The following is an 18410-nucleotide window of genomic DNA, read 5'->3' as shown; positions in this document are numbered from 1 at the left end:
GCCCCAAAACAATCGTCTCGGAGCTCTACGGGAGATGTTTCGTATCCCGAGATGCAAAAAGGAGTGCAACACGAGGACTTCCCAAGGGGTCACCCATCGTAGTACTGCTCTGGCCCAAGCAAGCTTAACTTCGGTGTTTTGATGGGATCCGGTGATTTAGTGCTGGCATTATCGCACCCGTTTCGCATGCTTCGTCCCTCGCCTATGTGCACATCGCGGTAGGCGTATCAACGTCCGGAGCCTCTTGCCCGTCAGGAAACCATCGGCGCTTTCTCGAACGTTCACGAAATCCCTATTGCAAGCTCTCTACGAGCCCTAGCCCGACGACTGCGTATCGGTCATGGAAAGCACGTGCCGAAACCATCGGAACTTTCTAGAACGATCTCGGAATCGCTATTGCGACCCCAATCCAGAAAGCTCTCTCCGAGCCCCTCGATACTGACAGCGTAGCGGTCACAGCAAATTTACTGCCCCAAAACAATCGTCTCGGAGCTCTACGGGAGATGTTTCATATCCCGGGATGCAAAAAGGAGTGCAACATGATGACTTCCCAGGGGGTCACCCATCGTAGTACTATTCTGGCCCAAGCACGCTTAACTTCGGTGTTTTGATGGGATCCGGTGATTTAGTGCTACCATTATCGCACCCGTTTCGAGACCTTCGTCCCTCGCCTATGTGCACGTCGCTGTCGGCGCATCAACGTCCGGAGCCTCTTGCCCGTCACGAAACCGTCGTCGCTTTCTCGAACGTTCACGAAATCCCTATTACAAGCTCTCTCCGAGCCCAAGCCCGACGACTGCGTATCGGTCACGGCAAGCGCGTGCCGAAACCATCGGCACCTTCTAGAACGATCTCGGAATCGCTATTGCGACCCCAATCCGGAAAGCTCTCTCTGAGCCCCTCGATACTGACTGCGTAGCGGTCAAAGCAAATTTCCAACCCCAAAACAATCGTCTCGGAGCTCTACGGGAGATGTTTCGTATCCCGGGATGCAAAAAGGAGTGCAACACGATTACTTCCCAGGGGTTCACCCATCGTAGTACTACTTTGGCCCAAGCACGCTTAACTTTGGTGTTTTGATGGGATCCGGTGATTTAGTGCTGCCATTCTCGCACCCATTTCGCGAGCTTCGTCCCTCGCCTATGTGCACGTTGCGGTCGGCGCATCAACGTCCGGAGCCTCTTGCCCATCACGAAACTGTCGTCGCTTTCTCGAACTTTCACGAAATCCCTATTGCAAGCTCTCTCCGAGCCCTAGCCCGACGACTGCGTATCGGTCACGGCAAGCGCGTGCCGAAATCATCGGCACTTTCTAGAACGATCTCGGAATCGCTATTGCGACCCCAATCCAGAAAGCTCTCTCCGAGCCCCTCGATACTAAGTGCGTAGCGGTCACAGCAAATTTCCAGCCCCAAAACAATCGTCTCGGAGCTCTATGGGAGATGTTTCGTATCCCGGGATGCAAAAAGGAGTGCAACACGATGACTTCCAGGGGGTCACCTATCGTAGTACTACTCTGGCCCAAACACGCTTAACTTCGGTGTTTTGATGGGATTCGGTGATTTAGTTCTGCCATTATCGCACCCGTTTCGCGAGCTTCGTCCCTCGCCTAAGTGCACATCGCGTTCGGCGCATCAACGTCCGGAGCCTCTTGCCCGTCACGAAACTGTCGTAGCTTTCTCGAACATTCGCGAAATCCCTATTGCAAGCTCTCTCCGAGCCCTAGCCCGACGACTGCGTATCGGTCACAGCAAGCGCGTGCCGAAATCATCGGCACTTTCTAGAACGATCTCGGAATCGCTATTGCGACCCCAATCCGGAAAGCTCTCTCCGAGCCCCTCGATACTGAGTGCGTAGCAGTCACAGCAAATTTCCAGCCCCAAAACAATCGTCTCGGAGCTCTACGGGAGATGTTTCGTATCCCAGGATGCAAAAAGGAGTGCAACACGATGACTTCCCAGGGGGTCACCCATCGTAGTACTACTCTGGCCCAAGCACGCTTAACTTCGGTGTTTTGATGGGATCCGGTGATTTAGTGCTGCCATTATCGCACCCGTTTCGCGAGCTTCGTCCCTCGCCTATGTGCACGTCGCAGTCGGCGCATCAACGTCCGGAGCCTCTTGCCCGTCACGAAACCGTCGTCGCTTTCTCGAACGTTCACGAAATCCCTATTGCAAGCTCTCTCCGAGCCCTAGCCCGACGACTGCGTATCGATCACGGCAAGCGCGTGCCGAAACCATCGGCACTTTCTAGAACGATCTCGGAATCGCTATTGTGACCCCAATCCGGAAAGCTCACTCTGAGCCCCTCGATACTGACTACGTAGCGGTCAAAGCAAATTTCCAGCCCCAAAACAAACGTCTCGGAGCTCTACGGGAGATGTTTCGTATCCCGGGATGCAAAAAGGAGTGCAACACGAGGACTTCCCAGGGGGTCACCCATCGTAGTACTACGCTGGCCCAAGCAAGCTTAACTTCGGTGTTTTGATGGTATCCGGTGATTTAGTGCTGCCATTATCGCACACGTTTCGCCAGCTTCGTCCCTCGCCTATGTGCACGTCGCGGTCGGCGCATCAACGTCCGGAGCCTCTTGCCCGTCACGAAACCGTCGGCGCTTTCTCGAACGTTAACGAAATCCCTATTGCAATCTCTCTCCGAGCCCTAGCCCGACGACTGCGTATCGGTCACGACAAGCGCGTGCCGAAACCATCGGCAATTTTAGAACGATCTCGGAATCGCTATTGTGACCCCAATCCGGAAAGCTCTCTCCGAGCCCCTCGATACTGACTGCGTAGCGGTCACAGCAAATTTCCAGCCCCAAAACAATCGTCTCGGAGCTCTACGGGAGATGTTTCGTATCCCGGGATGCAAAAAGGAGTGCAACACGAGGACTTCCCAGGGGGTCACCAATCCTAGTCCTACTCTGGCCCAAGCACGCTTAACTTCAGTGTTTTGATGGGATCCTGTGATTTAATGCTGCCTTTATCGCACCCGTTTCGCGAGCTTCGTCCCTCGCCTATGTGCACGTCGCGGTCGGCGCATCAACGTCCGGAGCCTCTTGCCCGTCACGAAACTGTCGTAGCTTTCTCGAACGTTCGCGAAATCCCTATTGCAAGCTCTCTCCGAGCCCTAGCCCGACGACTGCGTATCGGTCACAGCAAGCGCGTGCCGAAATCATCGGCACTTTCTAGAACGATCTCGGAATCGCTATTGTGACCCCAATCCGGAAAGCTCTCTCCGAGCCCCTCGATACTGAGTGCGTAGCGGTCACAGCAAATTTCCAGCCCCAAAACAATCGTCTCGGAGCTCTACGGGAGATGTTTCGTATCCCAGGATGCAAAAAGGAGTGCAACACGATGACTTCCCAGGGGGTCACCCATCGTAGTACTACTCTGGCCCAAGCACGCTTAACTTCGGTGTTTTGATGGGATCCGGTGATTTAGTGCTGCCATTATCGCACCCGTTTCGCGAGCTTCGTCCCTCGCCTATGTGCACGTCGCAGTCGGCGCATCAACGTCCGGAGCCTCTTGCCCGTCACGAAACCGTCGTCGCTTTCTCGAACGTTCACGAAATCCCTATTGCAAGCTCTCTCCGAGCCCTAGCCCGACGACTGCGTATCGGTCACGGCAAGCGCGTGCCGAAACCATTGGCACTTTCTAGAAAGATCTCGGAATCGCTATTGTGACCCCAATCCAGAAAGCTCACTCTGAGCCCCTCGATACTGACTGCGTAGCGGTCAAAGCAAATTTCCAGCCCCAAAACAAACGTCTCGGAGCTCTACGGGAGATGTTTCGTATCCCGGGATGCAAAAAGGAGTGCAACACGAGGACTTCCCAGGGGGTCACTGTCACGACCCGACAAAATATCGACAATATTTAAAATTTTTTTCCAACACAACTAACCCAGGATCCAAACACACATTTGAGGTCACTAAGAAAACTTTCAGATCAAAATTTCACTTCTATAATCTACCAATTCATAACCCTGTGCAATTCATAAACATAGCACACATCACTCGATAATTCATACAATCTGAACTCGACTCATCAAAATAAAAACCACAATATAAATCCACAAGTGGGGAAATCTATGCAGTCACCGCAATCATCGATTTACCATAAGTTCATATCATTACACAAATTTAATTTAACATTCCAAAACCCTATACACGAGGGATCCCTTAACTTACACAAAATCCACAGGTTTAGATTCATAGTCACATTTCATTAGATGCAAGGTAGCTTATACACAACTACATATATGCTAACAAAAGTTCTGCCCAACGTCTTCTAAACTTTCCACTGCCTCAGCCCATTCTTAACATTTAAGCAAGCGATACGCTATCCTGAAAAATTTATCAACAAACGGGGTGAGCATAAAGAGCTCAGCAAGTGACTAACATATCCATATCAAAATAGTACAATTTCCAAAGAGATACAGTTTCAAAACACAAAGCTGAATATACGATTTCGTAGACATAATATCATTAGGAGCAGAATCACAATTGTCCTTTTAATCATACATATTTGGTTCCTGACAGATGGGGCATAGAGTAATTGGAGCATATCAGAAACAAAGGAAACATATTGGAGCTTATCAATGGCATATAAAATGTTCCAAAACACATCAACGACATATGGAACATTACGAAGCAAACTCAACAGTGAATGAAGCATTTCAGAGCATATCAAACTCATATGTCGTACAGAAGCTCAAACGTCGTCCTTGACGTTGCAATCATATCATATTTATCCAGAGCAGGAACAGAAATAACTCACCAAGACTCTGGATGTCATATCAAACATATAGAGGGTGTAGTGGGATCTCAGTCAGAATGTGATTCATCCATTTCTGAATGACCACCTGACAAAAGTCTCCCACGTCTGGGAGCTCCATCCACCCACGTCTAGGTGAAGTCAAAGGGGGCCGGCAGAGCATCGCAGGCTCTAAGCAATATCCCACATAGCGGGACCCCACATAGCGGGCAAATAAGCGCATACCAGAATATCCCACATAGCGGGACCCCACATAGCGGGCAAATCAGCGCATACCCTTTACCATTTCTGGCAAAGGTCCAGACAATCCCACACATCAAAGTACAAGAAGGCGGTTTCAACAAAATGCAGCATATAACGGAAGCACACGCGGAACAACCAAACGTACATGTGCCTTTTCAAAAACAATGTGATGCAAGGAACAAATCTCTCACAAAAGTATTCATTTTAGGGAAAGAATTGAAAGCAAGAGTGTACAGGGATTCCAAGCAATCATAACCAGCTCAATTCCAATAAGAAGGTTAGGCGAATTCAAGTATCCAAAGGAAATGGAACAGAATACGCGAAATCGACCAAAGCTCGATTTCGGACAGAATTCCAGTGGCACACCAAACAAATATTTCAGAATAACAAATATGCTCCAATACCCATAAGAAGGCTATGGTTGAACCATATATCAGTCTATATTCGGATGGAACAGATTTCATATGAAACAGGGCTCCCAACACAGAGTTACCTCTGATTTGGTAACATAAGGTCAAAATCACAATCACTGGTTTGCAGACTTTATAGGATCGGATTCAACAGACAATAGGGTGAGCAATTGAACTCCAAAATTTTCAAAATATATGTCAAAAGAGAGAATTTCAAGTCTAGTTTCAAATAAAATCAGTTTGGTACAAATCAGAATTTTCAACAGGGAGTTATAGGCGTTTTAGTATCGAAAGGTCAGAAATCTTGAACTCTGTTTTACAGCGTCTATAGGCTCTTTTGAAACAAATTTTTGGGTAAGTATTCGGTGTCCAAAATCTACAAAATCGGTGTCAAAAGAAAGACATACGAGTCTAATTTCAAACAAAAATAGTTCCTGCCTGAATTCTCATTCTGTACTAAAACTTAGGGCTGAAACAGTGCTTAGGGGTCAGTTTACCGAAAACTTTCAGAATCCATAGTTCTATGTCCAAAGAGAAACATATCAGTTTCTAAATAAAAATCTTCCAATTTATTTTGAATCAACATAAAAACAGAGTCAAATACTACTGTAGGATGGGGTTAGAACACTTGCCTTTGCAAATTTTGATCCGAAGTAACAAGATTAAAGCAAAAACCCTAAAAGCCCCAAATTTTCTTTCTCTTCTCCTTCTTCTTCTTCTTCTTCTTCTTCTTCTTCTTCTTCTTCTTTTCTTTCCCTGATCACCCACGAGCTGCCTCCTCTGCTTCCTTAACAACGAAGGCAGAGAGGCTTAAGCGGTGGAATTTGTCATTTGGTGCATTTTGCAGTTTAGTCCTTGTTTTTATCATATTCACGATTAGGTCCTTAGGGTTTACATATAGGTCCTCAGATTCTTTTTTCTTTTTTTTTTGAACAGATCTCCCAAATCTTACAAATAGGTTACCTCTAATTCATACTCTATTTCTTTTGTCAATTAAAATAGATGCTTACATTATCACCAAAAATTTATACGAACATTCGGAAATGAGGGGTGTTACACTCTCCCCCCCTTAAAAGAAAAATTTAGTCCTCTAAATTTATCGTACCTCTATTCGATGAAAAGACGAGGATACACCTTTTTCATTTCCTCTTCTAGCTCACAAGTTGTCTCTTCTCCAGAATGATGTCTCCAATTTACTTGAACCAGTGGGATGACCCGATTCCTTATGACTTTTTCTTTCTTATCAATAATCTGAATAGGCTCTTCCACATAGGATAAATCTTTATCGATCTCCACCAGCTCATACTTAATGATGTGAGAAGGGTCATACATATACTTTCTAATTATCGAGACATGAAATATATCATGGACATGGCTCAATGCTGGTGGCAAGGCAATCCTGTAAGCGACAGAACCAACCCTCTCAAGAACCTCAAAAGGTCCAATAAATCTTGGGCTTAATTTTCCTTTCTTCCCAAACCTCATAATGCCTTTGGAAGGGGAGACTTTTAAGAATACAAAATCTCCGATTTCAAACTCAATATCTCGTCTTCTATTGTCAGCATAACTCTTTTGACGACTCTGAGCAGTTTTTAACCTTTTCCTTATTACTTGAATTTTCTCGGTAGTTTCTTGTACCTTGTCCGGTGCTAATAGCTTTCTGTCTCCAACTTCCTCCCAACATATAGGTGTTATGCACTTTCGCCCATATAGAGCTTCATAAGGAGCCATCTGAATACTTGAATGATAACTATTATTATACGTGAACTCAACAAGTGAAATATCCTTATCCCATTCACCTTTCCAATCCATAACATAGGCTCTAAGCAAATCCTCAAGTGTTTGAATTGTTCTTTCTGACTGACCATCAGTCTGAGGATGATATGCAGTACTAAACTTGACTTTAGTGCCCATCGACTCCTGCAATTTTCTCCAGAATCTAGAGAGAAATCTGGAGTCTCTATCAGAGATAATCTCCTTTGGAATACCATGAAGTCTTACTACTTCATTAACATATAAATCTGCAAGTCTATCAAGTGAATAAGTCATATTAATCGGTAGGAAATGCGCAGATTTTGTTAACCTATCAATGATAACCTGTAACACCCCTCATTTCCGAATGTTCGTATAAATTTTTGGTGATAATGTAAGCATCTATTTTAATTGACAAAAGAAATAGAGTATGAATTAGAGGTAACCTATTTGTAAGATTTGGGAGATCTGTTCAAAAAAAAAAAAAAAAGAATCTGAGGACCTATATGTAAACCCTAAGGACCTAATCGTGAATATGATAAAAACAAGGACTAAACTACAAAATGCACCAAATGACAAATTCCACCGCTTAAGCCTCTCTGCCTTCGTTGTTAAGGAAGCAGAGGAGGCAGCTCGTGGGTGATCAGGGAAAGAAAAGAAGAAGAAGAAGAAGAAGAAGAAGAAGGAGAAGAGAAAGAAAATTTGGGGCTTTTAGGGTTTTTGCTTTAATCTTGTTACTTCGGGTCAAAATTTGCAAAGGCAAGTGTTCTAACCCCATCCTACATAAGTATTTGACTCTGTTTTTATGTTGATTCAAAATAAATTGGAAGATTTTTATTTAGAAACTGATATGTTTCTCTTTGGACATAGAACTATGGATTCTGAAAGTTTTCGGTAAACTGACCCCTAAGCACTGTTTCAGCCCTAAGTTTTAGTACGGAAAGAGAATTCAGGCAGGAACTATTTTTGTTTGAAATTAGACTCGTATGCCTTTCTTTTGACACCGATTTTGTAGATTTCGGACACCGAATACTTACCCAAAAATTTGTTTCAAAAGAGCCTATAGACGCTGTAAAACAGAGTTCAAGATTTCTGACCCTTCAATACTAAAACGCCTATAACTCCTTGTTGAAAATTCTGAATCGTACCAAACTGATTTTAATTGAAACTAGACTTGAAATTCTCTCTTTTGACATATAGTTTGAAAATTTTGGAGTTCAATTGCTCACCCTATCGTCTGTTGAATCCGATCCTATAAAGTCTGCAAACCAGTGATTGTGATTTTGACCTTATGTTACCAAATCAGAGGTAACTCTGTGTTGGGAGCCCTGTTTCATATGAAATCTGTTCCATCCGAATATAGATTGATATATGATTTCAACCATAGCCTTCTTATGGGTATTGGAGCATAATTGATATTCCGAAATATTTGCTTGACGTGCTACTGGAATTCTGTCCGAAATCGAGCCTTGGTCGATTTCGCGTATTCTGTTTCATTCCTTTGGATATTGAATTCATCTAACCTTCCTATTTTGAATTGAGCTCAGTATGAATGCTTTGAATCCCTGTATACTCTTGCCTTCATTTCATTCCAAAACTGAATACATTTGTGAGAGATTGTTGCTTGCATCGTATTGTCTCGTAAAGGCACATGTACGTTTTGTTGTTCCGCGTGTGCTTCCGTATTATGCTACTTATTGTTTAAACTGCCCTCTTGTATTCTGGTGTTGTGGGATAATGTGAACCTTTGCCAGAAATGGTAAAGGGAGTTATGCATAGAGCCTGCGATGCTCTGCCGGCCCCCTCTGACTTCACCTAGACGTGGGTGGATGGAGCTCCCAGACGTGGGAGACTTCTGTCTGGTGGTCATTCAGAAATGGATGAATCACATTCTGTCTGTGATCCCACTACACCCTCTATATGTTTGATATGACATCCAGAGTTTTGGTGAGTTATTTCTGTTCATGCTCTGGATAAGTATGATATGATTGCAACGTCAAGGACGACGTTTGAGCTTCTGTACGACATATGAGTTTGATATGCTCTGAAATGCTTCATTCATTGTTGATTTTGCTTCGAAATGTTCCATATGTCGTTGATGTGTTTTGGAACATTTTATATGCCATTGATAAGCTCCGATAAGTTTCCTTTGTTTCTGATATGCTCCAATTACTCTACGCCCCATCGGTCAGGAACCAAATATGTATGATTAAAAAGGACAATTGTGATTCTGCTCCTAATGATTTTATGTCTACAAAATCGTATATTCTGCTTTGTGTTTTGAAACTGTATCTCTTTGGAAATTGTACTATTTTGATATGGATATGTTAGTCACTTGCTGAGCTCTTTATGCTCACCCCGTTTGTTGATAAATTTTTCAGGATAGCGTATCGCTTGCTTAAATGTTAAGAATGGGCTGAGGCAGTGGAAAGTTTAGAAGACGTTGGGCAGAACTTTTGTTAGCATATATGTAGTTGTGTATAAGCTACCTTGCATCTAATGAAATGTGACTATGAATCAAAACCTGTGGATTTTGTGTAAGTTAAAGGATCCCTCATGTATAGGGTTTTGGAATGTTAAATTAAATTTGTGTAATGATATGAACTTATGGTAAATCGATGATTGTGGTGACTGCATAGATTTCCCCACTTGTGGATTTATATTGTGGTTTTTATTTTGATGAGTCGAGTTCAGATTGTATGAATTATCGAGTGATGTGTGCTATGTTTATGAATTGCACAGGGTTATGAATTGGTAGATTATAGAAGTGAAATTTTTGATCTGAATGTTTTCTTAGTGACCTCAAATGTGTGTTTGGATCCTAGGTTAGTTGTGATGAAAAATTTTTAATATCATGGATATTTTCTAGGGGCGTGACAGAGGTGGTATCAGAGCCTGATTTGAGAATCACTAAGAATACTATGTTTTTTTTTTAGGTTTTTTGACTATCATTTAGAGATTGATCAAAGAAAATGTTCTTTTGATGTTTTAGGAAGCAAGGATGACGAGATCATCTGGTTCTCCTGTTGCATCTACTACTGATCAATTGAGTGGTATTATGCGGACTTTGGAGACTATGGCACAAGTGATGCAACAACAACAACAACCTGTCCAACAAGGAAGTAATGATGGAATAGAGACATCAAACCGGACGGGGTTGGGAATTGGACAGTTTAAGAAGCTTAGTCCTCCCAGTTTCAGTGGTGAATCTGATCCAATGGTGGCGGAACGATGGATGATGCAGATAGAGAAAATATTTGATGCCTTAAGTTACTCTGATGAACGAAAGGTTTTTCTTGCCACCTTTATGCTGGAAGGAGAAGCTGAACACTGGTGGAGAATGATTAAGAGGATGTCTGAAATGAAAAATGAGCCAATGACATGGAAGTTATTCCAAGAAAAGTTCAACGATAAATATTTTCCAGAATGTATGAGAGAGCAAAAAGAATTGGAGTTCTTGAATCTTATCCAGGGAAGTATGACGGTTACAAAGTATGAATCTAAATTCACTGAGCTCTCCAGGTTTGCCATACATATGACTGATGATGAATCTAGAAAAGCAAGAAGGTTTGAAAGGGGATTACGGCCAGCAATAAGAAGCCGAATGTCAGCTTTAAAACTACAAACATATGCAGATACGGTAGAAAGAGCTTTGAAAATTGAACGAGACATGGAGGAAATTCAAGAAATCATTGGCAAGAACAAAAAGGACAAATTTACTAGCAAAAGCATGAGAGAAAACGAATATGAAGCTAGTAACAAGAGGGCTAAGACATCTGGATTTGAGAAATGGAAACCAGTGCGGAGGACTCAGTCATGTGCAAAATGTGGATCAAATCATGAGACGAGTCGGTGTTTTCGGGTGACTGGAGCCTGTTTTGCTTGTGGAAAGTTAGATCATCAAATAAGGGATTGCCCTCTGAGGAAGGAGAAAGAGCCACTGCCTCCTAGACCCTCAGCCCATGCTAGAGTGTACGCTATCACGGAACAAGATTCTAAAGCTTCTAAATCTGTGGTGGAAGGTATTCTTCATGTTTCTAAAAGAAATGCAAAAGTTTTGTTTGATCCCGGCTCCAACTTATCGTTTGTTTCAAAGTACTTTGCTTGTCACTTGGATATTCTACCTAAACCCCTGGATTATATGTTATATGTAACAACTGCTGTTGGAGATTCATTGGCAACAAACTTGGTCTACCCATCTTGTTTGATCTCTATTGGAGACCACGAATTCCTTGCTGATTTGATTCTCCTAGAGATCCAGGGCTTTGATATTATACTTGGCATGGATTGGTTATCTTCTCATCACGCTAGTATTGATTGTTACAAAAAAATAATTACTTTCTGTATACCAGATCAGCCTATATTTTTCTTTGAGGGCATTAAGCATGATTTGCCTCCTTGCTTAATATCCGCACTTCAAGCTTATCATCTTATGCAGAAGGGTTGTTTTTGTTATATGGTGTGTGTAAAGGAGCATTCAAATCAGGAAACCCACCTAGATGAAATTTCAGTGGTCAAAGAATTCCCTGATGTATTTCCAGATGACTTGCCTGGTTTACCTCTAGATAGAGAGGGTGAATTTGCTATTGATCTAGTCCCCAGTACAACCCCAATATCTAAGCCTCCCTACAGAATGGCACCACTTGAGCTAGAAGAATTAAAGAAGCAAATACAAGAATTATTAGATAAGGGTTTCATACGACCCAGTGTGTCCCCATGGGGTGCTCCGGTACTATTAGTGAAGAAGAAGGATGGAACATTGAGGCTTTGTATTGATTATAGACAGTTGAATCAGGTGACCATCAAAAATAAGTATCCCATACCTAGAATTGATGATTTGTTTGATCAACTGCAGGGTGCACAAGTATTCTCTAAGATTGACCTGAGGTCAGGTTATTATCAGTTGAAGATCAAGGAGGAGGATATTTCAAAAACAGCTTTCAGAACTCGATATGGTCATTATGAATTTTTGGTGATGCCTTTTGGTTTGACAAATGCCCCTGCAGCGTTTATGGAACTAATGAATAGGACATTTCAACAACTCTTGGATATCTGTGTAATTGTATTTATTGATGACATATTGGTGTATTCAAGGAGTAATCAGGAGCATGAGAAACACTTAAGGAATGTATTGTCCATACTAAGAGAAAAGAAGTTGTATGCAAAGTTCAGCAAATGTGAATTTTGGTTGAGTGAAGTTGCCTTCTTAGGCCATGTGATTTCAGGAAAGGGTATATCTGTTGATCCAAGGAAAATAGAAGCTGTAGTTGAATGGGAAGTACCAACAAATGTAACAGAGGTTAGAAGTTTCTTGGGCATGGCAGGTTATTACAGGAGATTTGTGGAGGGATTTTCTCGAATTGCTCAACCTCTCACCAAACTCACTAAGAAGAATATGAAATTTGTATGGGGTGATGATTGTGAGCAAAGCTTTCAAGAGTTAAAAAGAAGATTGACTAGTGCCCCTATTCTCACTATTCCAAGTGGTAGTGAGGGATTTGTAGTTTATACTGATGCTTCAAGAAAGGGCCTAGGATGTGTTTTGATGCAGGAAGGGAGAGTAATTGCTTATGCTTCTAGGCAACTTAAAGGTTATGAATTGAATTATCCAACTCATGATTTGGAATTGGCAGCAATTATTTTTGCTCTAAAGATTTGGAGACATTATTTGTATGGTCGACAGTTTGAAATTTTCACTGATCATAAGAGTTTAAAATATATTTTCACCCAGAAGGAGTTGAACATGAGGCAGCGAAGATGGATAGAACTTCTGAAGGATTATGATTGTGCCATCCGTTATCACCCAGGTAAGGCCAATGTTGTAGCTGATGCACTTAGTAGGAAATCTACAAGTTTTATGGCTAGTCTGGTCGTGAAGCAATGGAAGCTAATAGAAGAAAATTTTGATTTGAAAGCTTTGAGGAAAGAGCAAGACTCGATGATTCTGATGACCTCCATTCAAGTGCAGTCTGATCTTATGCAACAAATTAAGGAAGGACAATTACGAGATCCACATTTAATCTACTTGAGGAGTGAAGTAGAAAAGGGATTGAAGCCACAATTTCAAATTTCAAAGGATGGCCTATTGAGATTTGGGGAGAGAGTATGTGTGCCAAATGAACTAGTTATCAAGAATCAAATCCTAACTGAAAGTCATACTTCAAAGTACACCCTACACCCTGGGAGCACTAAGATGTATAGAGATCTTCGAAGTCATTATTGGTGGAAAGGCATGAAGAAAGAAATTGCAATGTATGTTTCTAAATGTTTGACTTGTCAGCAAATCAAAGTAGAACACCAAAGACCTGGAGGGTTGTTGCAACCTTTAGTTATTCCTGAATGGAAATGGGAATGTATTACTATGGATTTTGTTTCAGGACTACCCAGAACCTCGAGGAAGCATGATGCTATTTGGGTTATCATTGATAGGTTAACAAAATCTGCGCATTTCCTACCGATTAATATGACTTATTCACTTGATAGATTTGCAGATTTATATGTTAATGAAGTAGTAAGACTTCACGGTATTCCAAAGGAGATTATCTCTGATAGAGACTCCAGATTTCTCTCTAGATTCTGGAGAAAATTGCAGGAGTCGATGGGCACTAAAGTCAAGTTTAGTACTGCATATCATCCTCAGACTGATGGTCAGTCAGAAAGAACAATTCAAACACTTGAGGATTTACTTAGAGCCTATGTTATGGATTGGAAAGGTGAATGGGATAAGGATATTTCACTTGTTGAGTTCACATATAATAATAGTTATCATTCAAGTATTCAGATGGCTCCTTATGAAGCTCTATATGGGCGAAAGTGCGTAACACCTGTATGTTGGGAGGAAGTTGGAGACAGAAAGCTATTAGCACCGGACAAGGTACAAGAAACTACCGAGAAAATTCAAGTAATAAGGAAAAGGTTAAAAACTGCTCAGAGTCGTCAAAAGAGTTATGCTGACAATAGAAGACGAGATATTGAGTTTGAAATCGGAGATTTTGTATTCTTAAAAGTCTCCCCTTCCAAAGGCATTATGAGGTTTGGGAAGAAAGGAAAATTAAGCCCAAGATTTATTGGACCTTTCGAGGTTCTTGAGAGGGTTGGTTCTGTCGCTTACAGGATTGCCTTGCCACCAGCATTGAGCCATGTCCATGATATATTTCATGTCTCGATGATTAGAAAGTATATGTATGACCCTTCTCACATCATTAAGTATGAGCTGGTGGAATTCGATAAAGATTTATCCTATGTGGAAGAGCCTATTCAGATTATTGATAAGAAAGAAAAAGTCCTAAGGAATCGGGTCATCCCACTGGTTCAAGTAAATTGGAGACATCATTCTGGAGAAGAGACAACTTGGGAGCTAGAAGAGGAAATGAAAAAGGTGTATCCTCGTCTTTTCATCGAATAGAGGTACGATAAATTTAGAGGACTAAATTTTTCTTTTAAGGGGGGGAGAGTGTAACACCCCTCATTTCCGAATGTTCGTATAAATTTTTGGTGATAATGTAAGCATCTATTTTAATTGACAAAAGAAATAGAGTATGAATTAGAGGTAACCTATTTGTAAGATTTGGGAGATCTGTTCAAAAAAAAAAAAAAAGAATCTGAGGACCTATATGTAAACCCTAAGGACCTAATCGTGAATATGATAAAAACAAGGACTAAACTGCAAAATGCACCAAATGACAAATTCCACCGCTTAAGCCTCTCTGCCTTCGTTGTTAAGGAAGCAGAGGAGGTAGCTCGTGGGTGATCAGGGAAAGAAAAGAAGAAGAAGAAGAAGAAGAAGAAGAAGGAGAAGAGAAAGAAAATTTGGGGCTTTTAGGGTTTTTGCTTTAATCTTGTTACTTCGGGTCAAAATTTGCAAAGGCAAGTGTTCTAACCCCATCCTACATAAGTATTTGACTCTGTTTTTATGTTGATTCAAAATAAATTGGAAGATTTTTATTTAGAAACTGATATGTTTCTCTTTGGACATAGAACTATGGATTCTGAAAGTTTTTGGTAAACTGACCCCTAAGCACTGTTTCAGCCCTAAGTTTTAGTACAGAAAGAGAATTCAGGCAGGAACTATTTTTGTTTGAAATTAGACTCATATGCCTTTCTTTTGACACCGATTTTGTAGATTTCGGACACCGAATACTTACCCAAAAATTTGTTTCAAAAGAGCCTATAGACGCTGTAAAACAGAGTTCAAGATTTCTGACCCTTCAATACTAAAACGCCTATAACTCCTTGTTGAAAATTCTGAATCGTACCAAACTGATTTTAATTGAAACTAGACTTGAAATTCTCTCTTTTGACATATAGTTTGAAAATTTTGGAGTTCAATTGCTCACCCTATCGTCTGTTGAATCCGATCCTATAAAGTCTGCAAACCAGTGATTGTGATTTTGACCTTATGTTACCAAATCAGAGGTAACTCTGTGTTGGGAGCCCTGTTTCATATGAAATCTGTTCCATCCGAATATAGATTGATATATGATTTCAACCATAGCCTTCTTATGGGTATTGGAGCATAATTGATATTCCGAAATATTTGCTTGACGTGCTACTGGAATTCTGTCCGAAATCGAGCCTTGGTCGATTTCGCGTATTCTGTTTCATTCCTTTGGATATTGAATTCATCTAACCTTCCTATTTTGAATTGAGCTCAGTATGAATGCTTTGAATCCCTGTATACTCTTACCTTCATTTCATTCCAAAACTGAATACATTTGTGAGAGATTGTTGCTTGCATCGTATTGTCTCGTAAAGGCACATGTACGTTTTGTTGTTCCGCGTGTGCTTCCGTATTATGCTACTTATTGTTTAAACTGCCCTCTTGTATTCTGGTGTTGTGGGATAATGTGAACCTTTGCCAGAAATGGTAAAGGGAGTTATGCATAGAGCCTGCGATGCTCTGCCGGCCCCCTCTGACTTCACCTAGACGTGGGTGGATGGAGCTCCCAGACGTGGGAGACTTCTGTCTGGTGGTCATTCAGAAATGGATGAATCACATTCTGTCTGTGATCCCACTACACCCTCTATATGTTTGATATGACATCCAGAGTTTTGGTGAGTTATTTCTGTTCATGCTCTGGATAAGTATGATATGATTGCAACGTCAAGGACGACGTTTGAGCTTCTGTACGACATATGAGTTTGATATGCTCTGAAATGCTTCATTCATTGTTGATTTTGCTTCGAAATGTTCCATATGTCGTTGATGTGTTTTGGAACATTTTATATGCCATTGATAAGCTCCGATAAGTTTCCTTTGTTTCTGATATGCTCCAATTACTCTATGCCCCATCGGTCAGGAACCAAATATGTATGATTAAAAAGGACAATTGTGATTCTGCTCCTAATGATTTTATGTCTACAAAATCGTATATTCTGCTTTGTGTTTTGAAACTGTATCTCTTTGGAAATTGTACTATTTTGATATGGATATGTTAGTCACTTGCTGAGCTCTTTATGCTCATCCCGTTTGTTGATAAATTTTTCAGGATAGCGTATCGCTTGCTTAAATGTTAAGAATGGGCTGAGGCAGTGGAAAGTTTAGAAGACGTTGGGCAGAACTTTTGTTAGCATATATGTAGTTGTGTATAAGCTACCTTGCATCTAATGAAATGTGACTATGAATCAAAACCTGTGGATTTTGTGTAAGTTAAAGGATCCCTCATGTATAGGGTTTTGGAATGTTAAATTAAATTTGTGTAATGATATGAACTTATGGTAAATCGATGATTGTGGTGACTGCATAGATTTCCCCACTTGTGGATTTATATTGTGGTTTTTATTTTGATGAGTCGAGTTCAGATTGTATGAATTATCGAGTGATGTGTGCTATGTTTATGAATTGCACAGGGTTATGAATTGGTAGATTATAGAAGTGAAATTTTTGATCTGAATGTTTTCTTAGTGACCTCAAATGTGTGTTTGGATCCTGGGTTAGTTGTGATGAAAAATTTTTAATATCATGGATATTTTCTAGTGGCGTGACATAACCCAAATAGCATCATGCTTCCTCGAGGTTCTGGGTAGTCCTGAAACAAAATCCATAGTAATACATTCCCATTTCCATTCAGGAATAACTAAAGGTTGCAACAACCCTCCAGGTCTTTGGTGTTCTACTTTGATTTGCTGACAAGTCAAACATTTAGAAACATACATTGCAATTTCTTTCTTCATGCCTTTCCACCAATAATGACTTCGAAGATCTCTATACATCTTAGTGCTCCTAGGGTGTAGGGTGTACTTTGAAGTATGACTTTCAGTTAGGATTTGATTCTTGATAATTAGTTCATTTGGTACACATACTCTCTTCCCAAATCTCAATAGGCCATCCTTTGAAATTTGAAATTGTGGCTTCAATCCCTTTTCTACTTCACTCCTCAAGTAGATTAAATGTGGATCTCGTAATTGTCCTTCCTTAATTTGTTGCATAAGATCAGACTGCACTTGAATGGAGGCCATCAGAATCATCGAGTCTTGCTCTTTCCTCAAAGCTTTCAAATCAAAATTTTCTTCTATTAGCTTCCATTGCTTTATGACCAGACTAGCCATAAAACTTGTAGATTTCCTACTAAGTGCATCAGCTACAACATTGGCCTTGCCTGGGTGATAACGGATGGCACAATCATAATCCTTCAGAAGTTCTATCCATCTTCGCTGCCTCATGTTCAACTCCTTCTGGGTGAAAATATATTTTAAACTCTTGTGATCAGTGAAAATTTCAAACTGTCGACCATACAAATAATGTCTCCAAATCTTTAGAGCAAAAATAATTGCTGCCAATTCCAAATCATGAGTTGGATAATTTAATTCATAACCTTTAAGTTGCCTAGAAGCATAAGCAATTACTCTCCCTTCCTGCATCAAAACACATCCTAGGCCCTTTCTTGAAGCATCAGTATAAACTACAAATCCCTCACTACCACTTGGAATAGTGAGAATAGGGGCACTAGTCAATCTTCTTTTTAACTCTTGAAAGCTTTGCTCACAATCATCACCCCATACAAATTTCATATTCTTCTTAGTGAGTTTGGTGAGAGGTTGAGCAATTCGAGAAAATCCCTCCACAAATCTCCTGTAATAACCTGCCATGCCCAAGAAACTTCTAACCTCTGTTACATTTGTTGGTACTTCCCATTCAACTACAGCTTCTATTTTCCTTGGATCAACAGATATGCCCTTCCCTGAAATCACATGGCCTAAGAAAGCAACTTCATTCAACCAAAATTCACATTT

General features: G+C 41.1%; 7 pseudogenes; all 7 read right to left on the bottom strand.

Moving 5' to 3' along the window:
* Nucleotides 1–60: 60 nt before the first annotated feature.
* Nucleotides 61–179, bottom strand: LOC135602014 (5S ribosomal RNA; annotated as a pseudogene).
* Nucleotides 180–529: 350 nt separating this feature from the next.
* LOC135604432 (5S ribosomal RNA) lies at nt 530–648 on the bottom strand (annotated as a pseudogene).
* A 350-nt stretch (nt 649–998) lies between these two features.
* Nucleotides 999–1117, bottom strand: LOC135599374 (5S ribosomal RNA; annotated as a pseudogene).
* An 818-nt stretch (nt 1118–1935) lies between these two features.
* Nucleotides 1936–2054, bottom strand: LOC135602956 (5S ribosomal RNA; annotated as a pseudogene).
* A 350-nt stretch (nt 2055–2404) lies between these two features.
* Nucleotides 2405–2523, bottom strand: LOC135604164 (5S ribosomal RNA; annotated as a pseudogene).
* Nucleotides 2524–2872: 349 nt separating this feature from the next.
* On the bottom strand, nt 2873–2991 carry LOC135599542 (5S ribosomal RNA; annotated as a pseudogene).
* A 350-nt stretch (nt 2992–3341) lies between these two features.
* On the bottom strand, nt 3342–3460 carry LOC135602955 (5S ribosomal RNA; annotated as a pseudogene).
* Nucleotides 3461–18410: the final 14950 nt, after the last annotated feature.

This window comes from Musa acuminata, chromosome BXJ2-1 (assembly GCF_036884655.1).
Source record: "Musa acuminata AAA Group cultivar baxijiao chromosome BXJ2-1, Cavendish_Baxijiao_AAA, whole genome shotgun sequence".
In the NCBI taxonomy this organism is placed as follows: Eukaryota; Viridiplantae; Streptophyta; class Magnoliopsida; order Zingiberales; family Musaceae; genus Musa; species Musa acuminata.
Note: the sequence above shows the minus strand (reverse complement) of the source record. Positions and strands in the feature narration are given on the sequence as shown.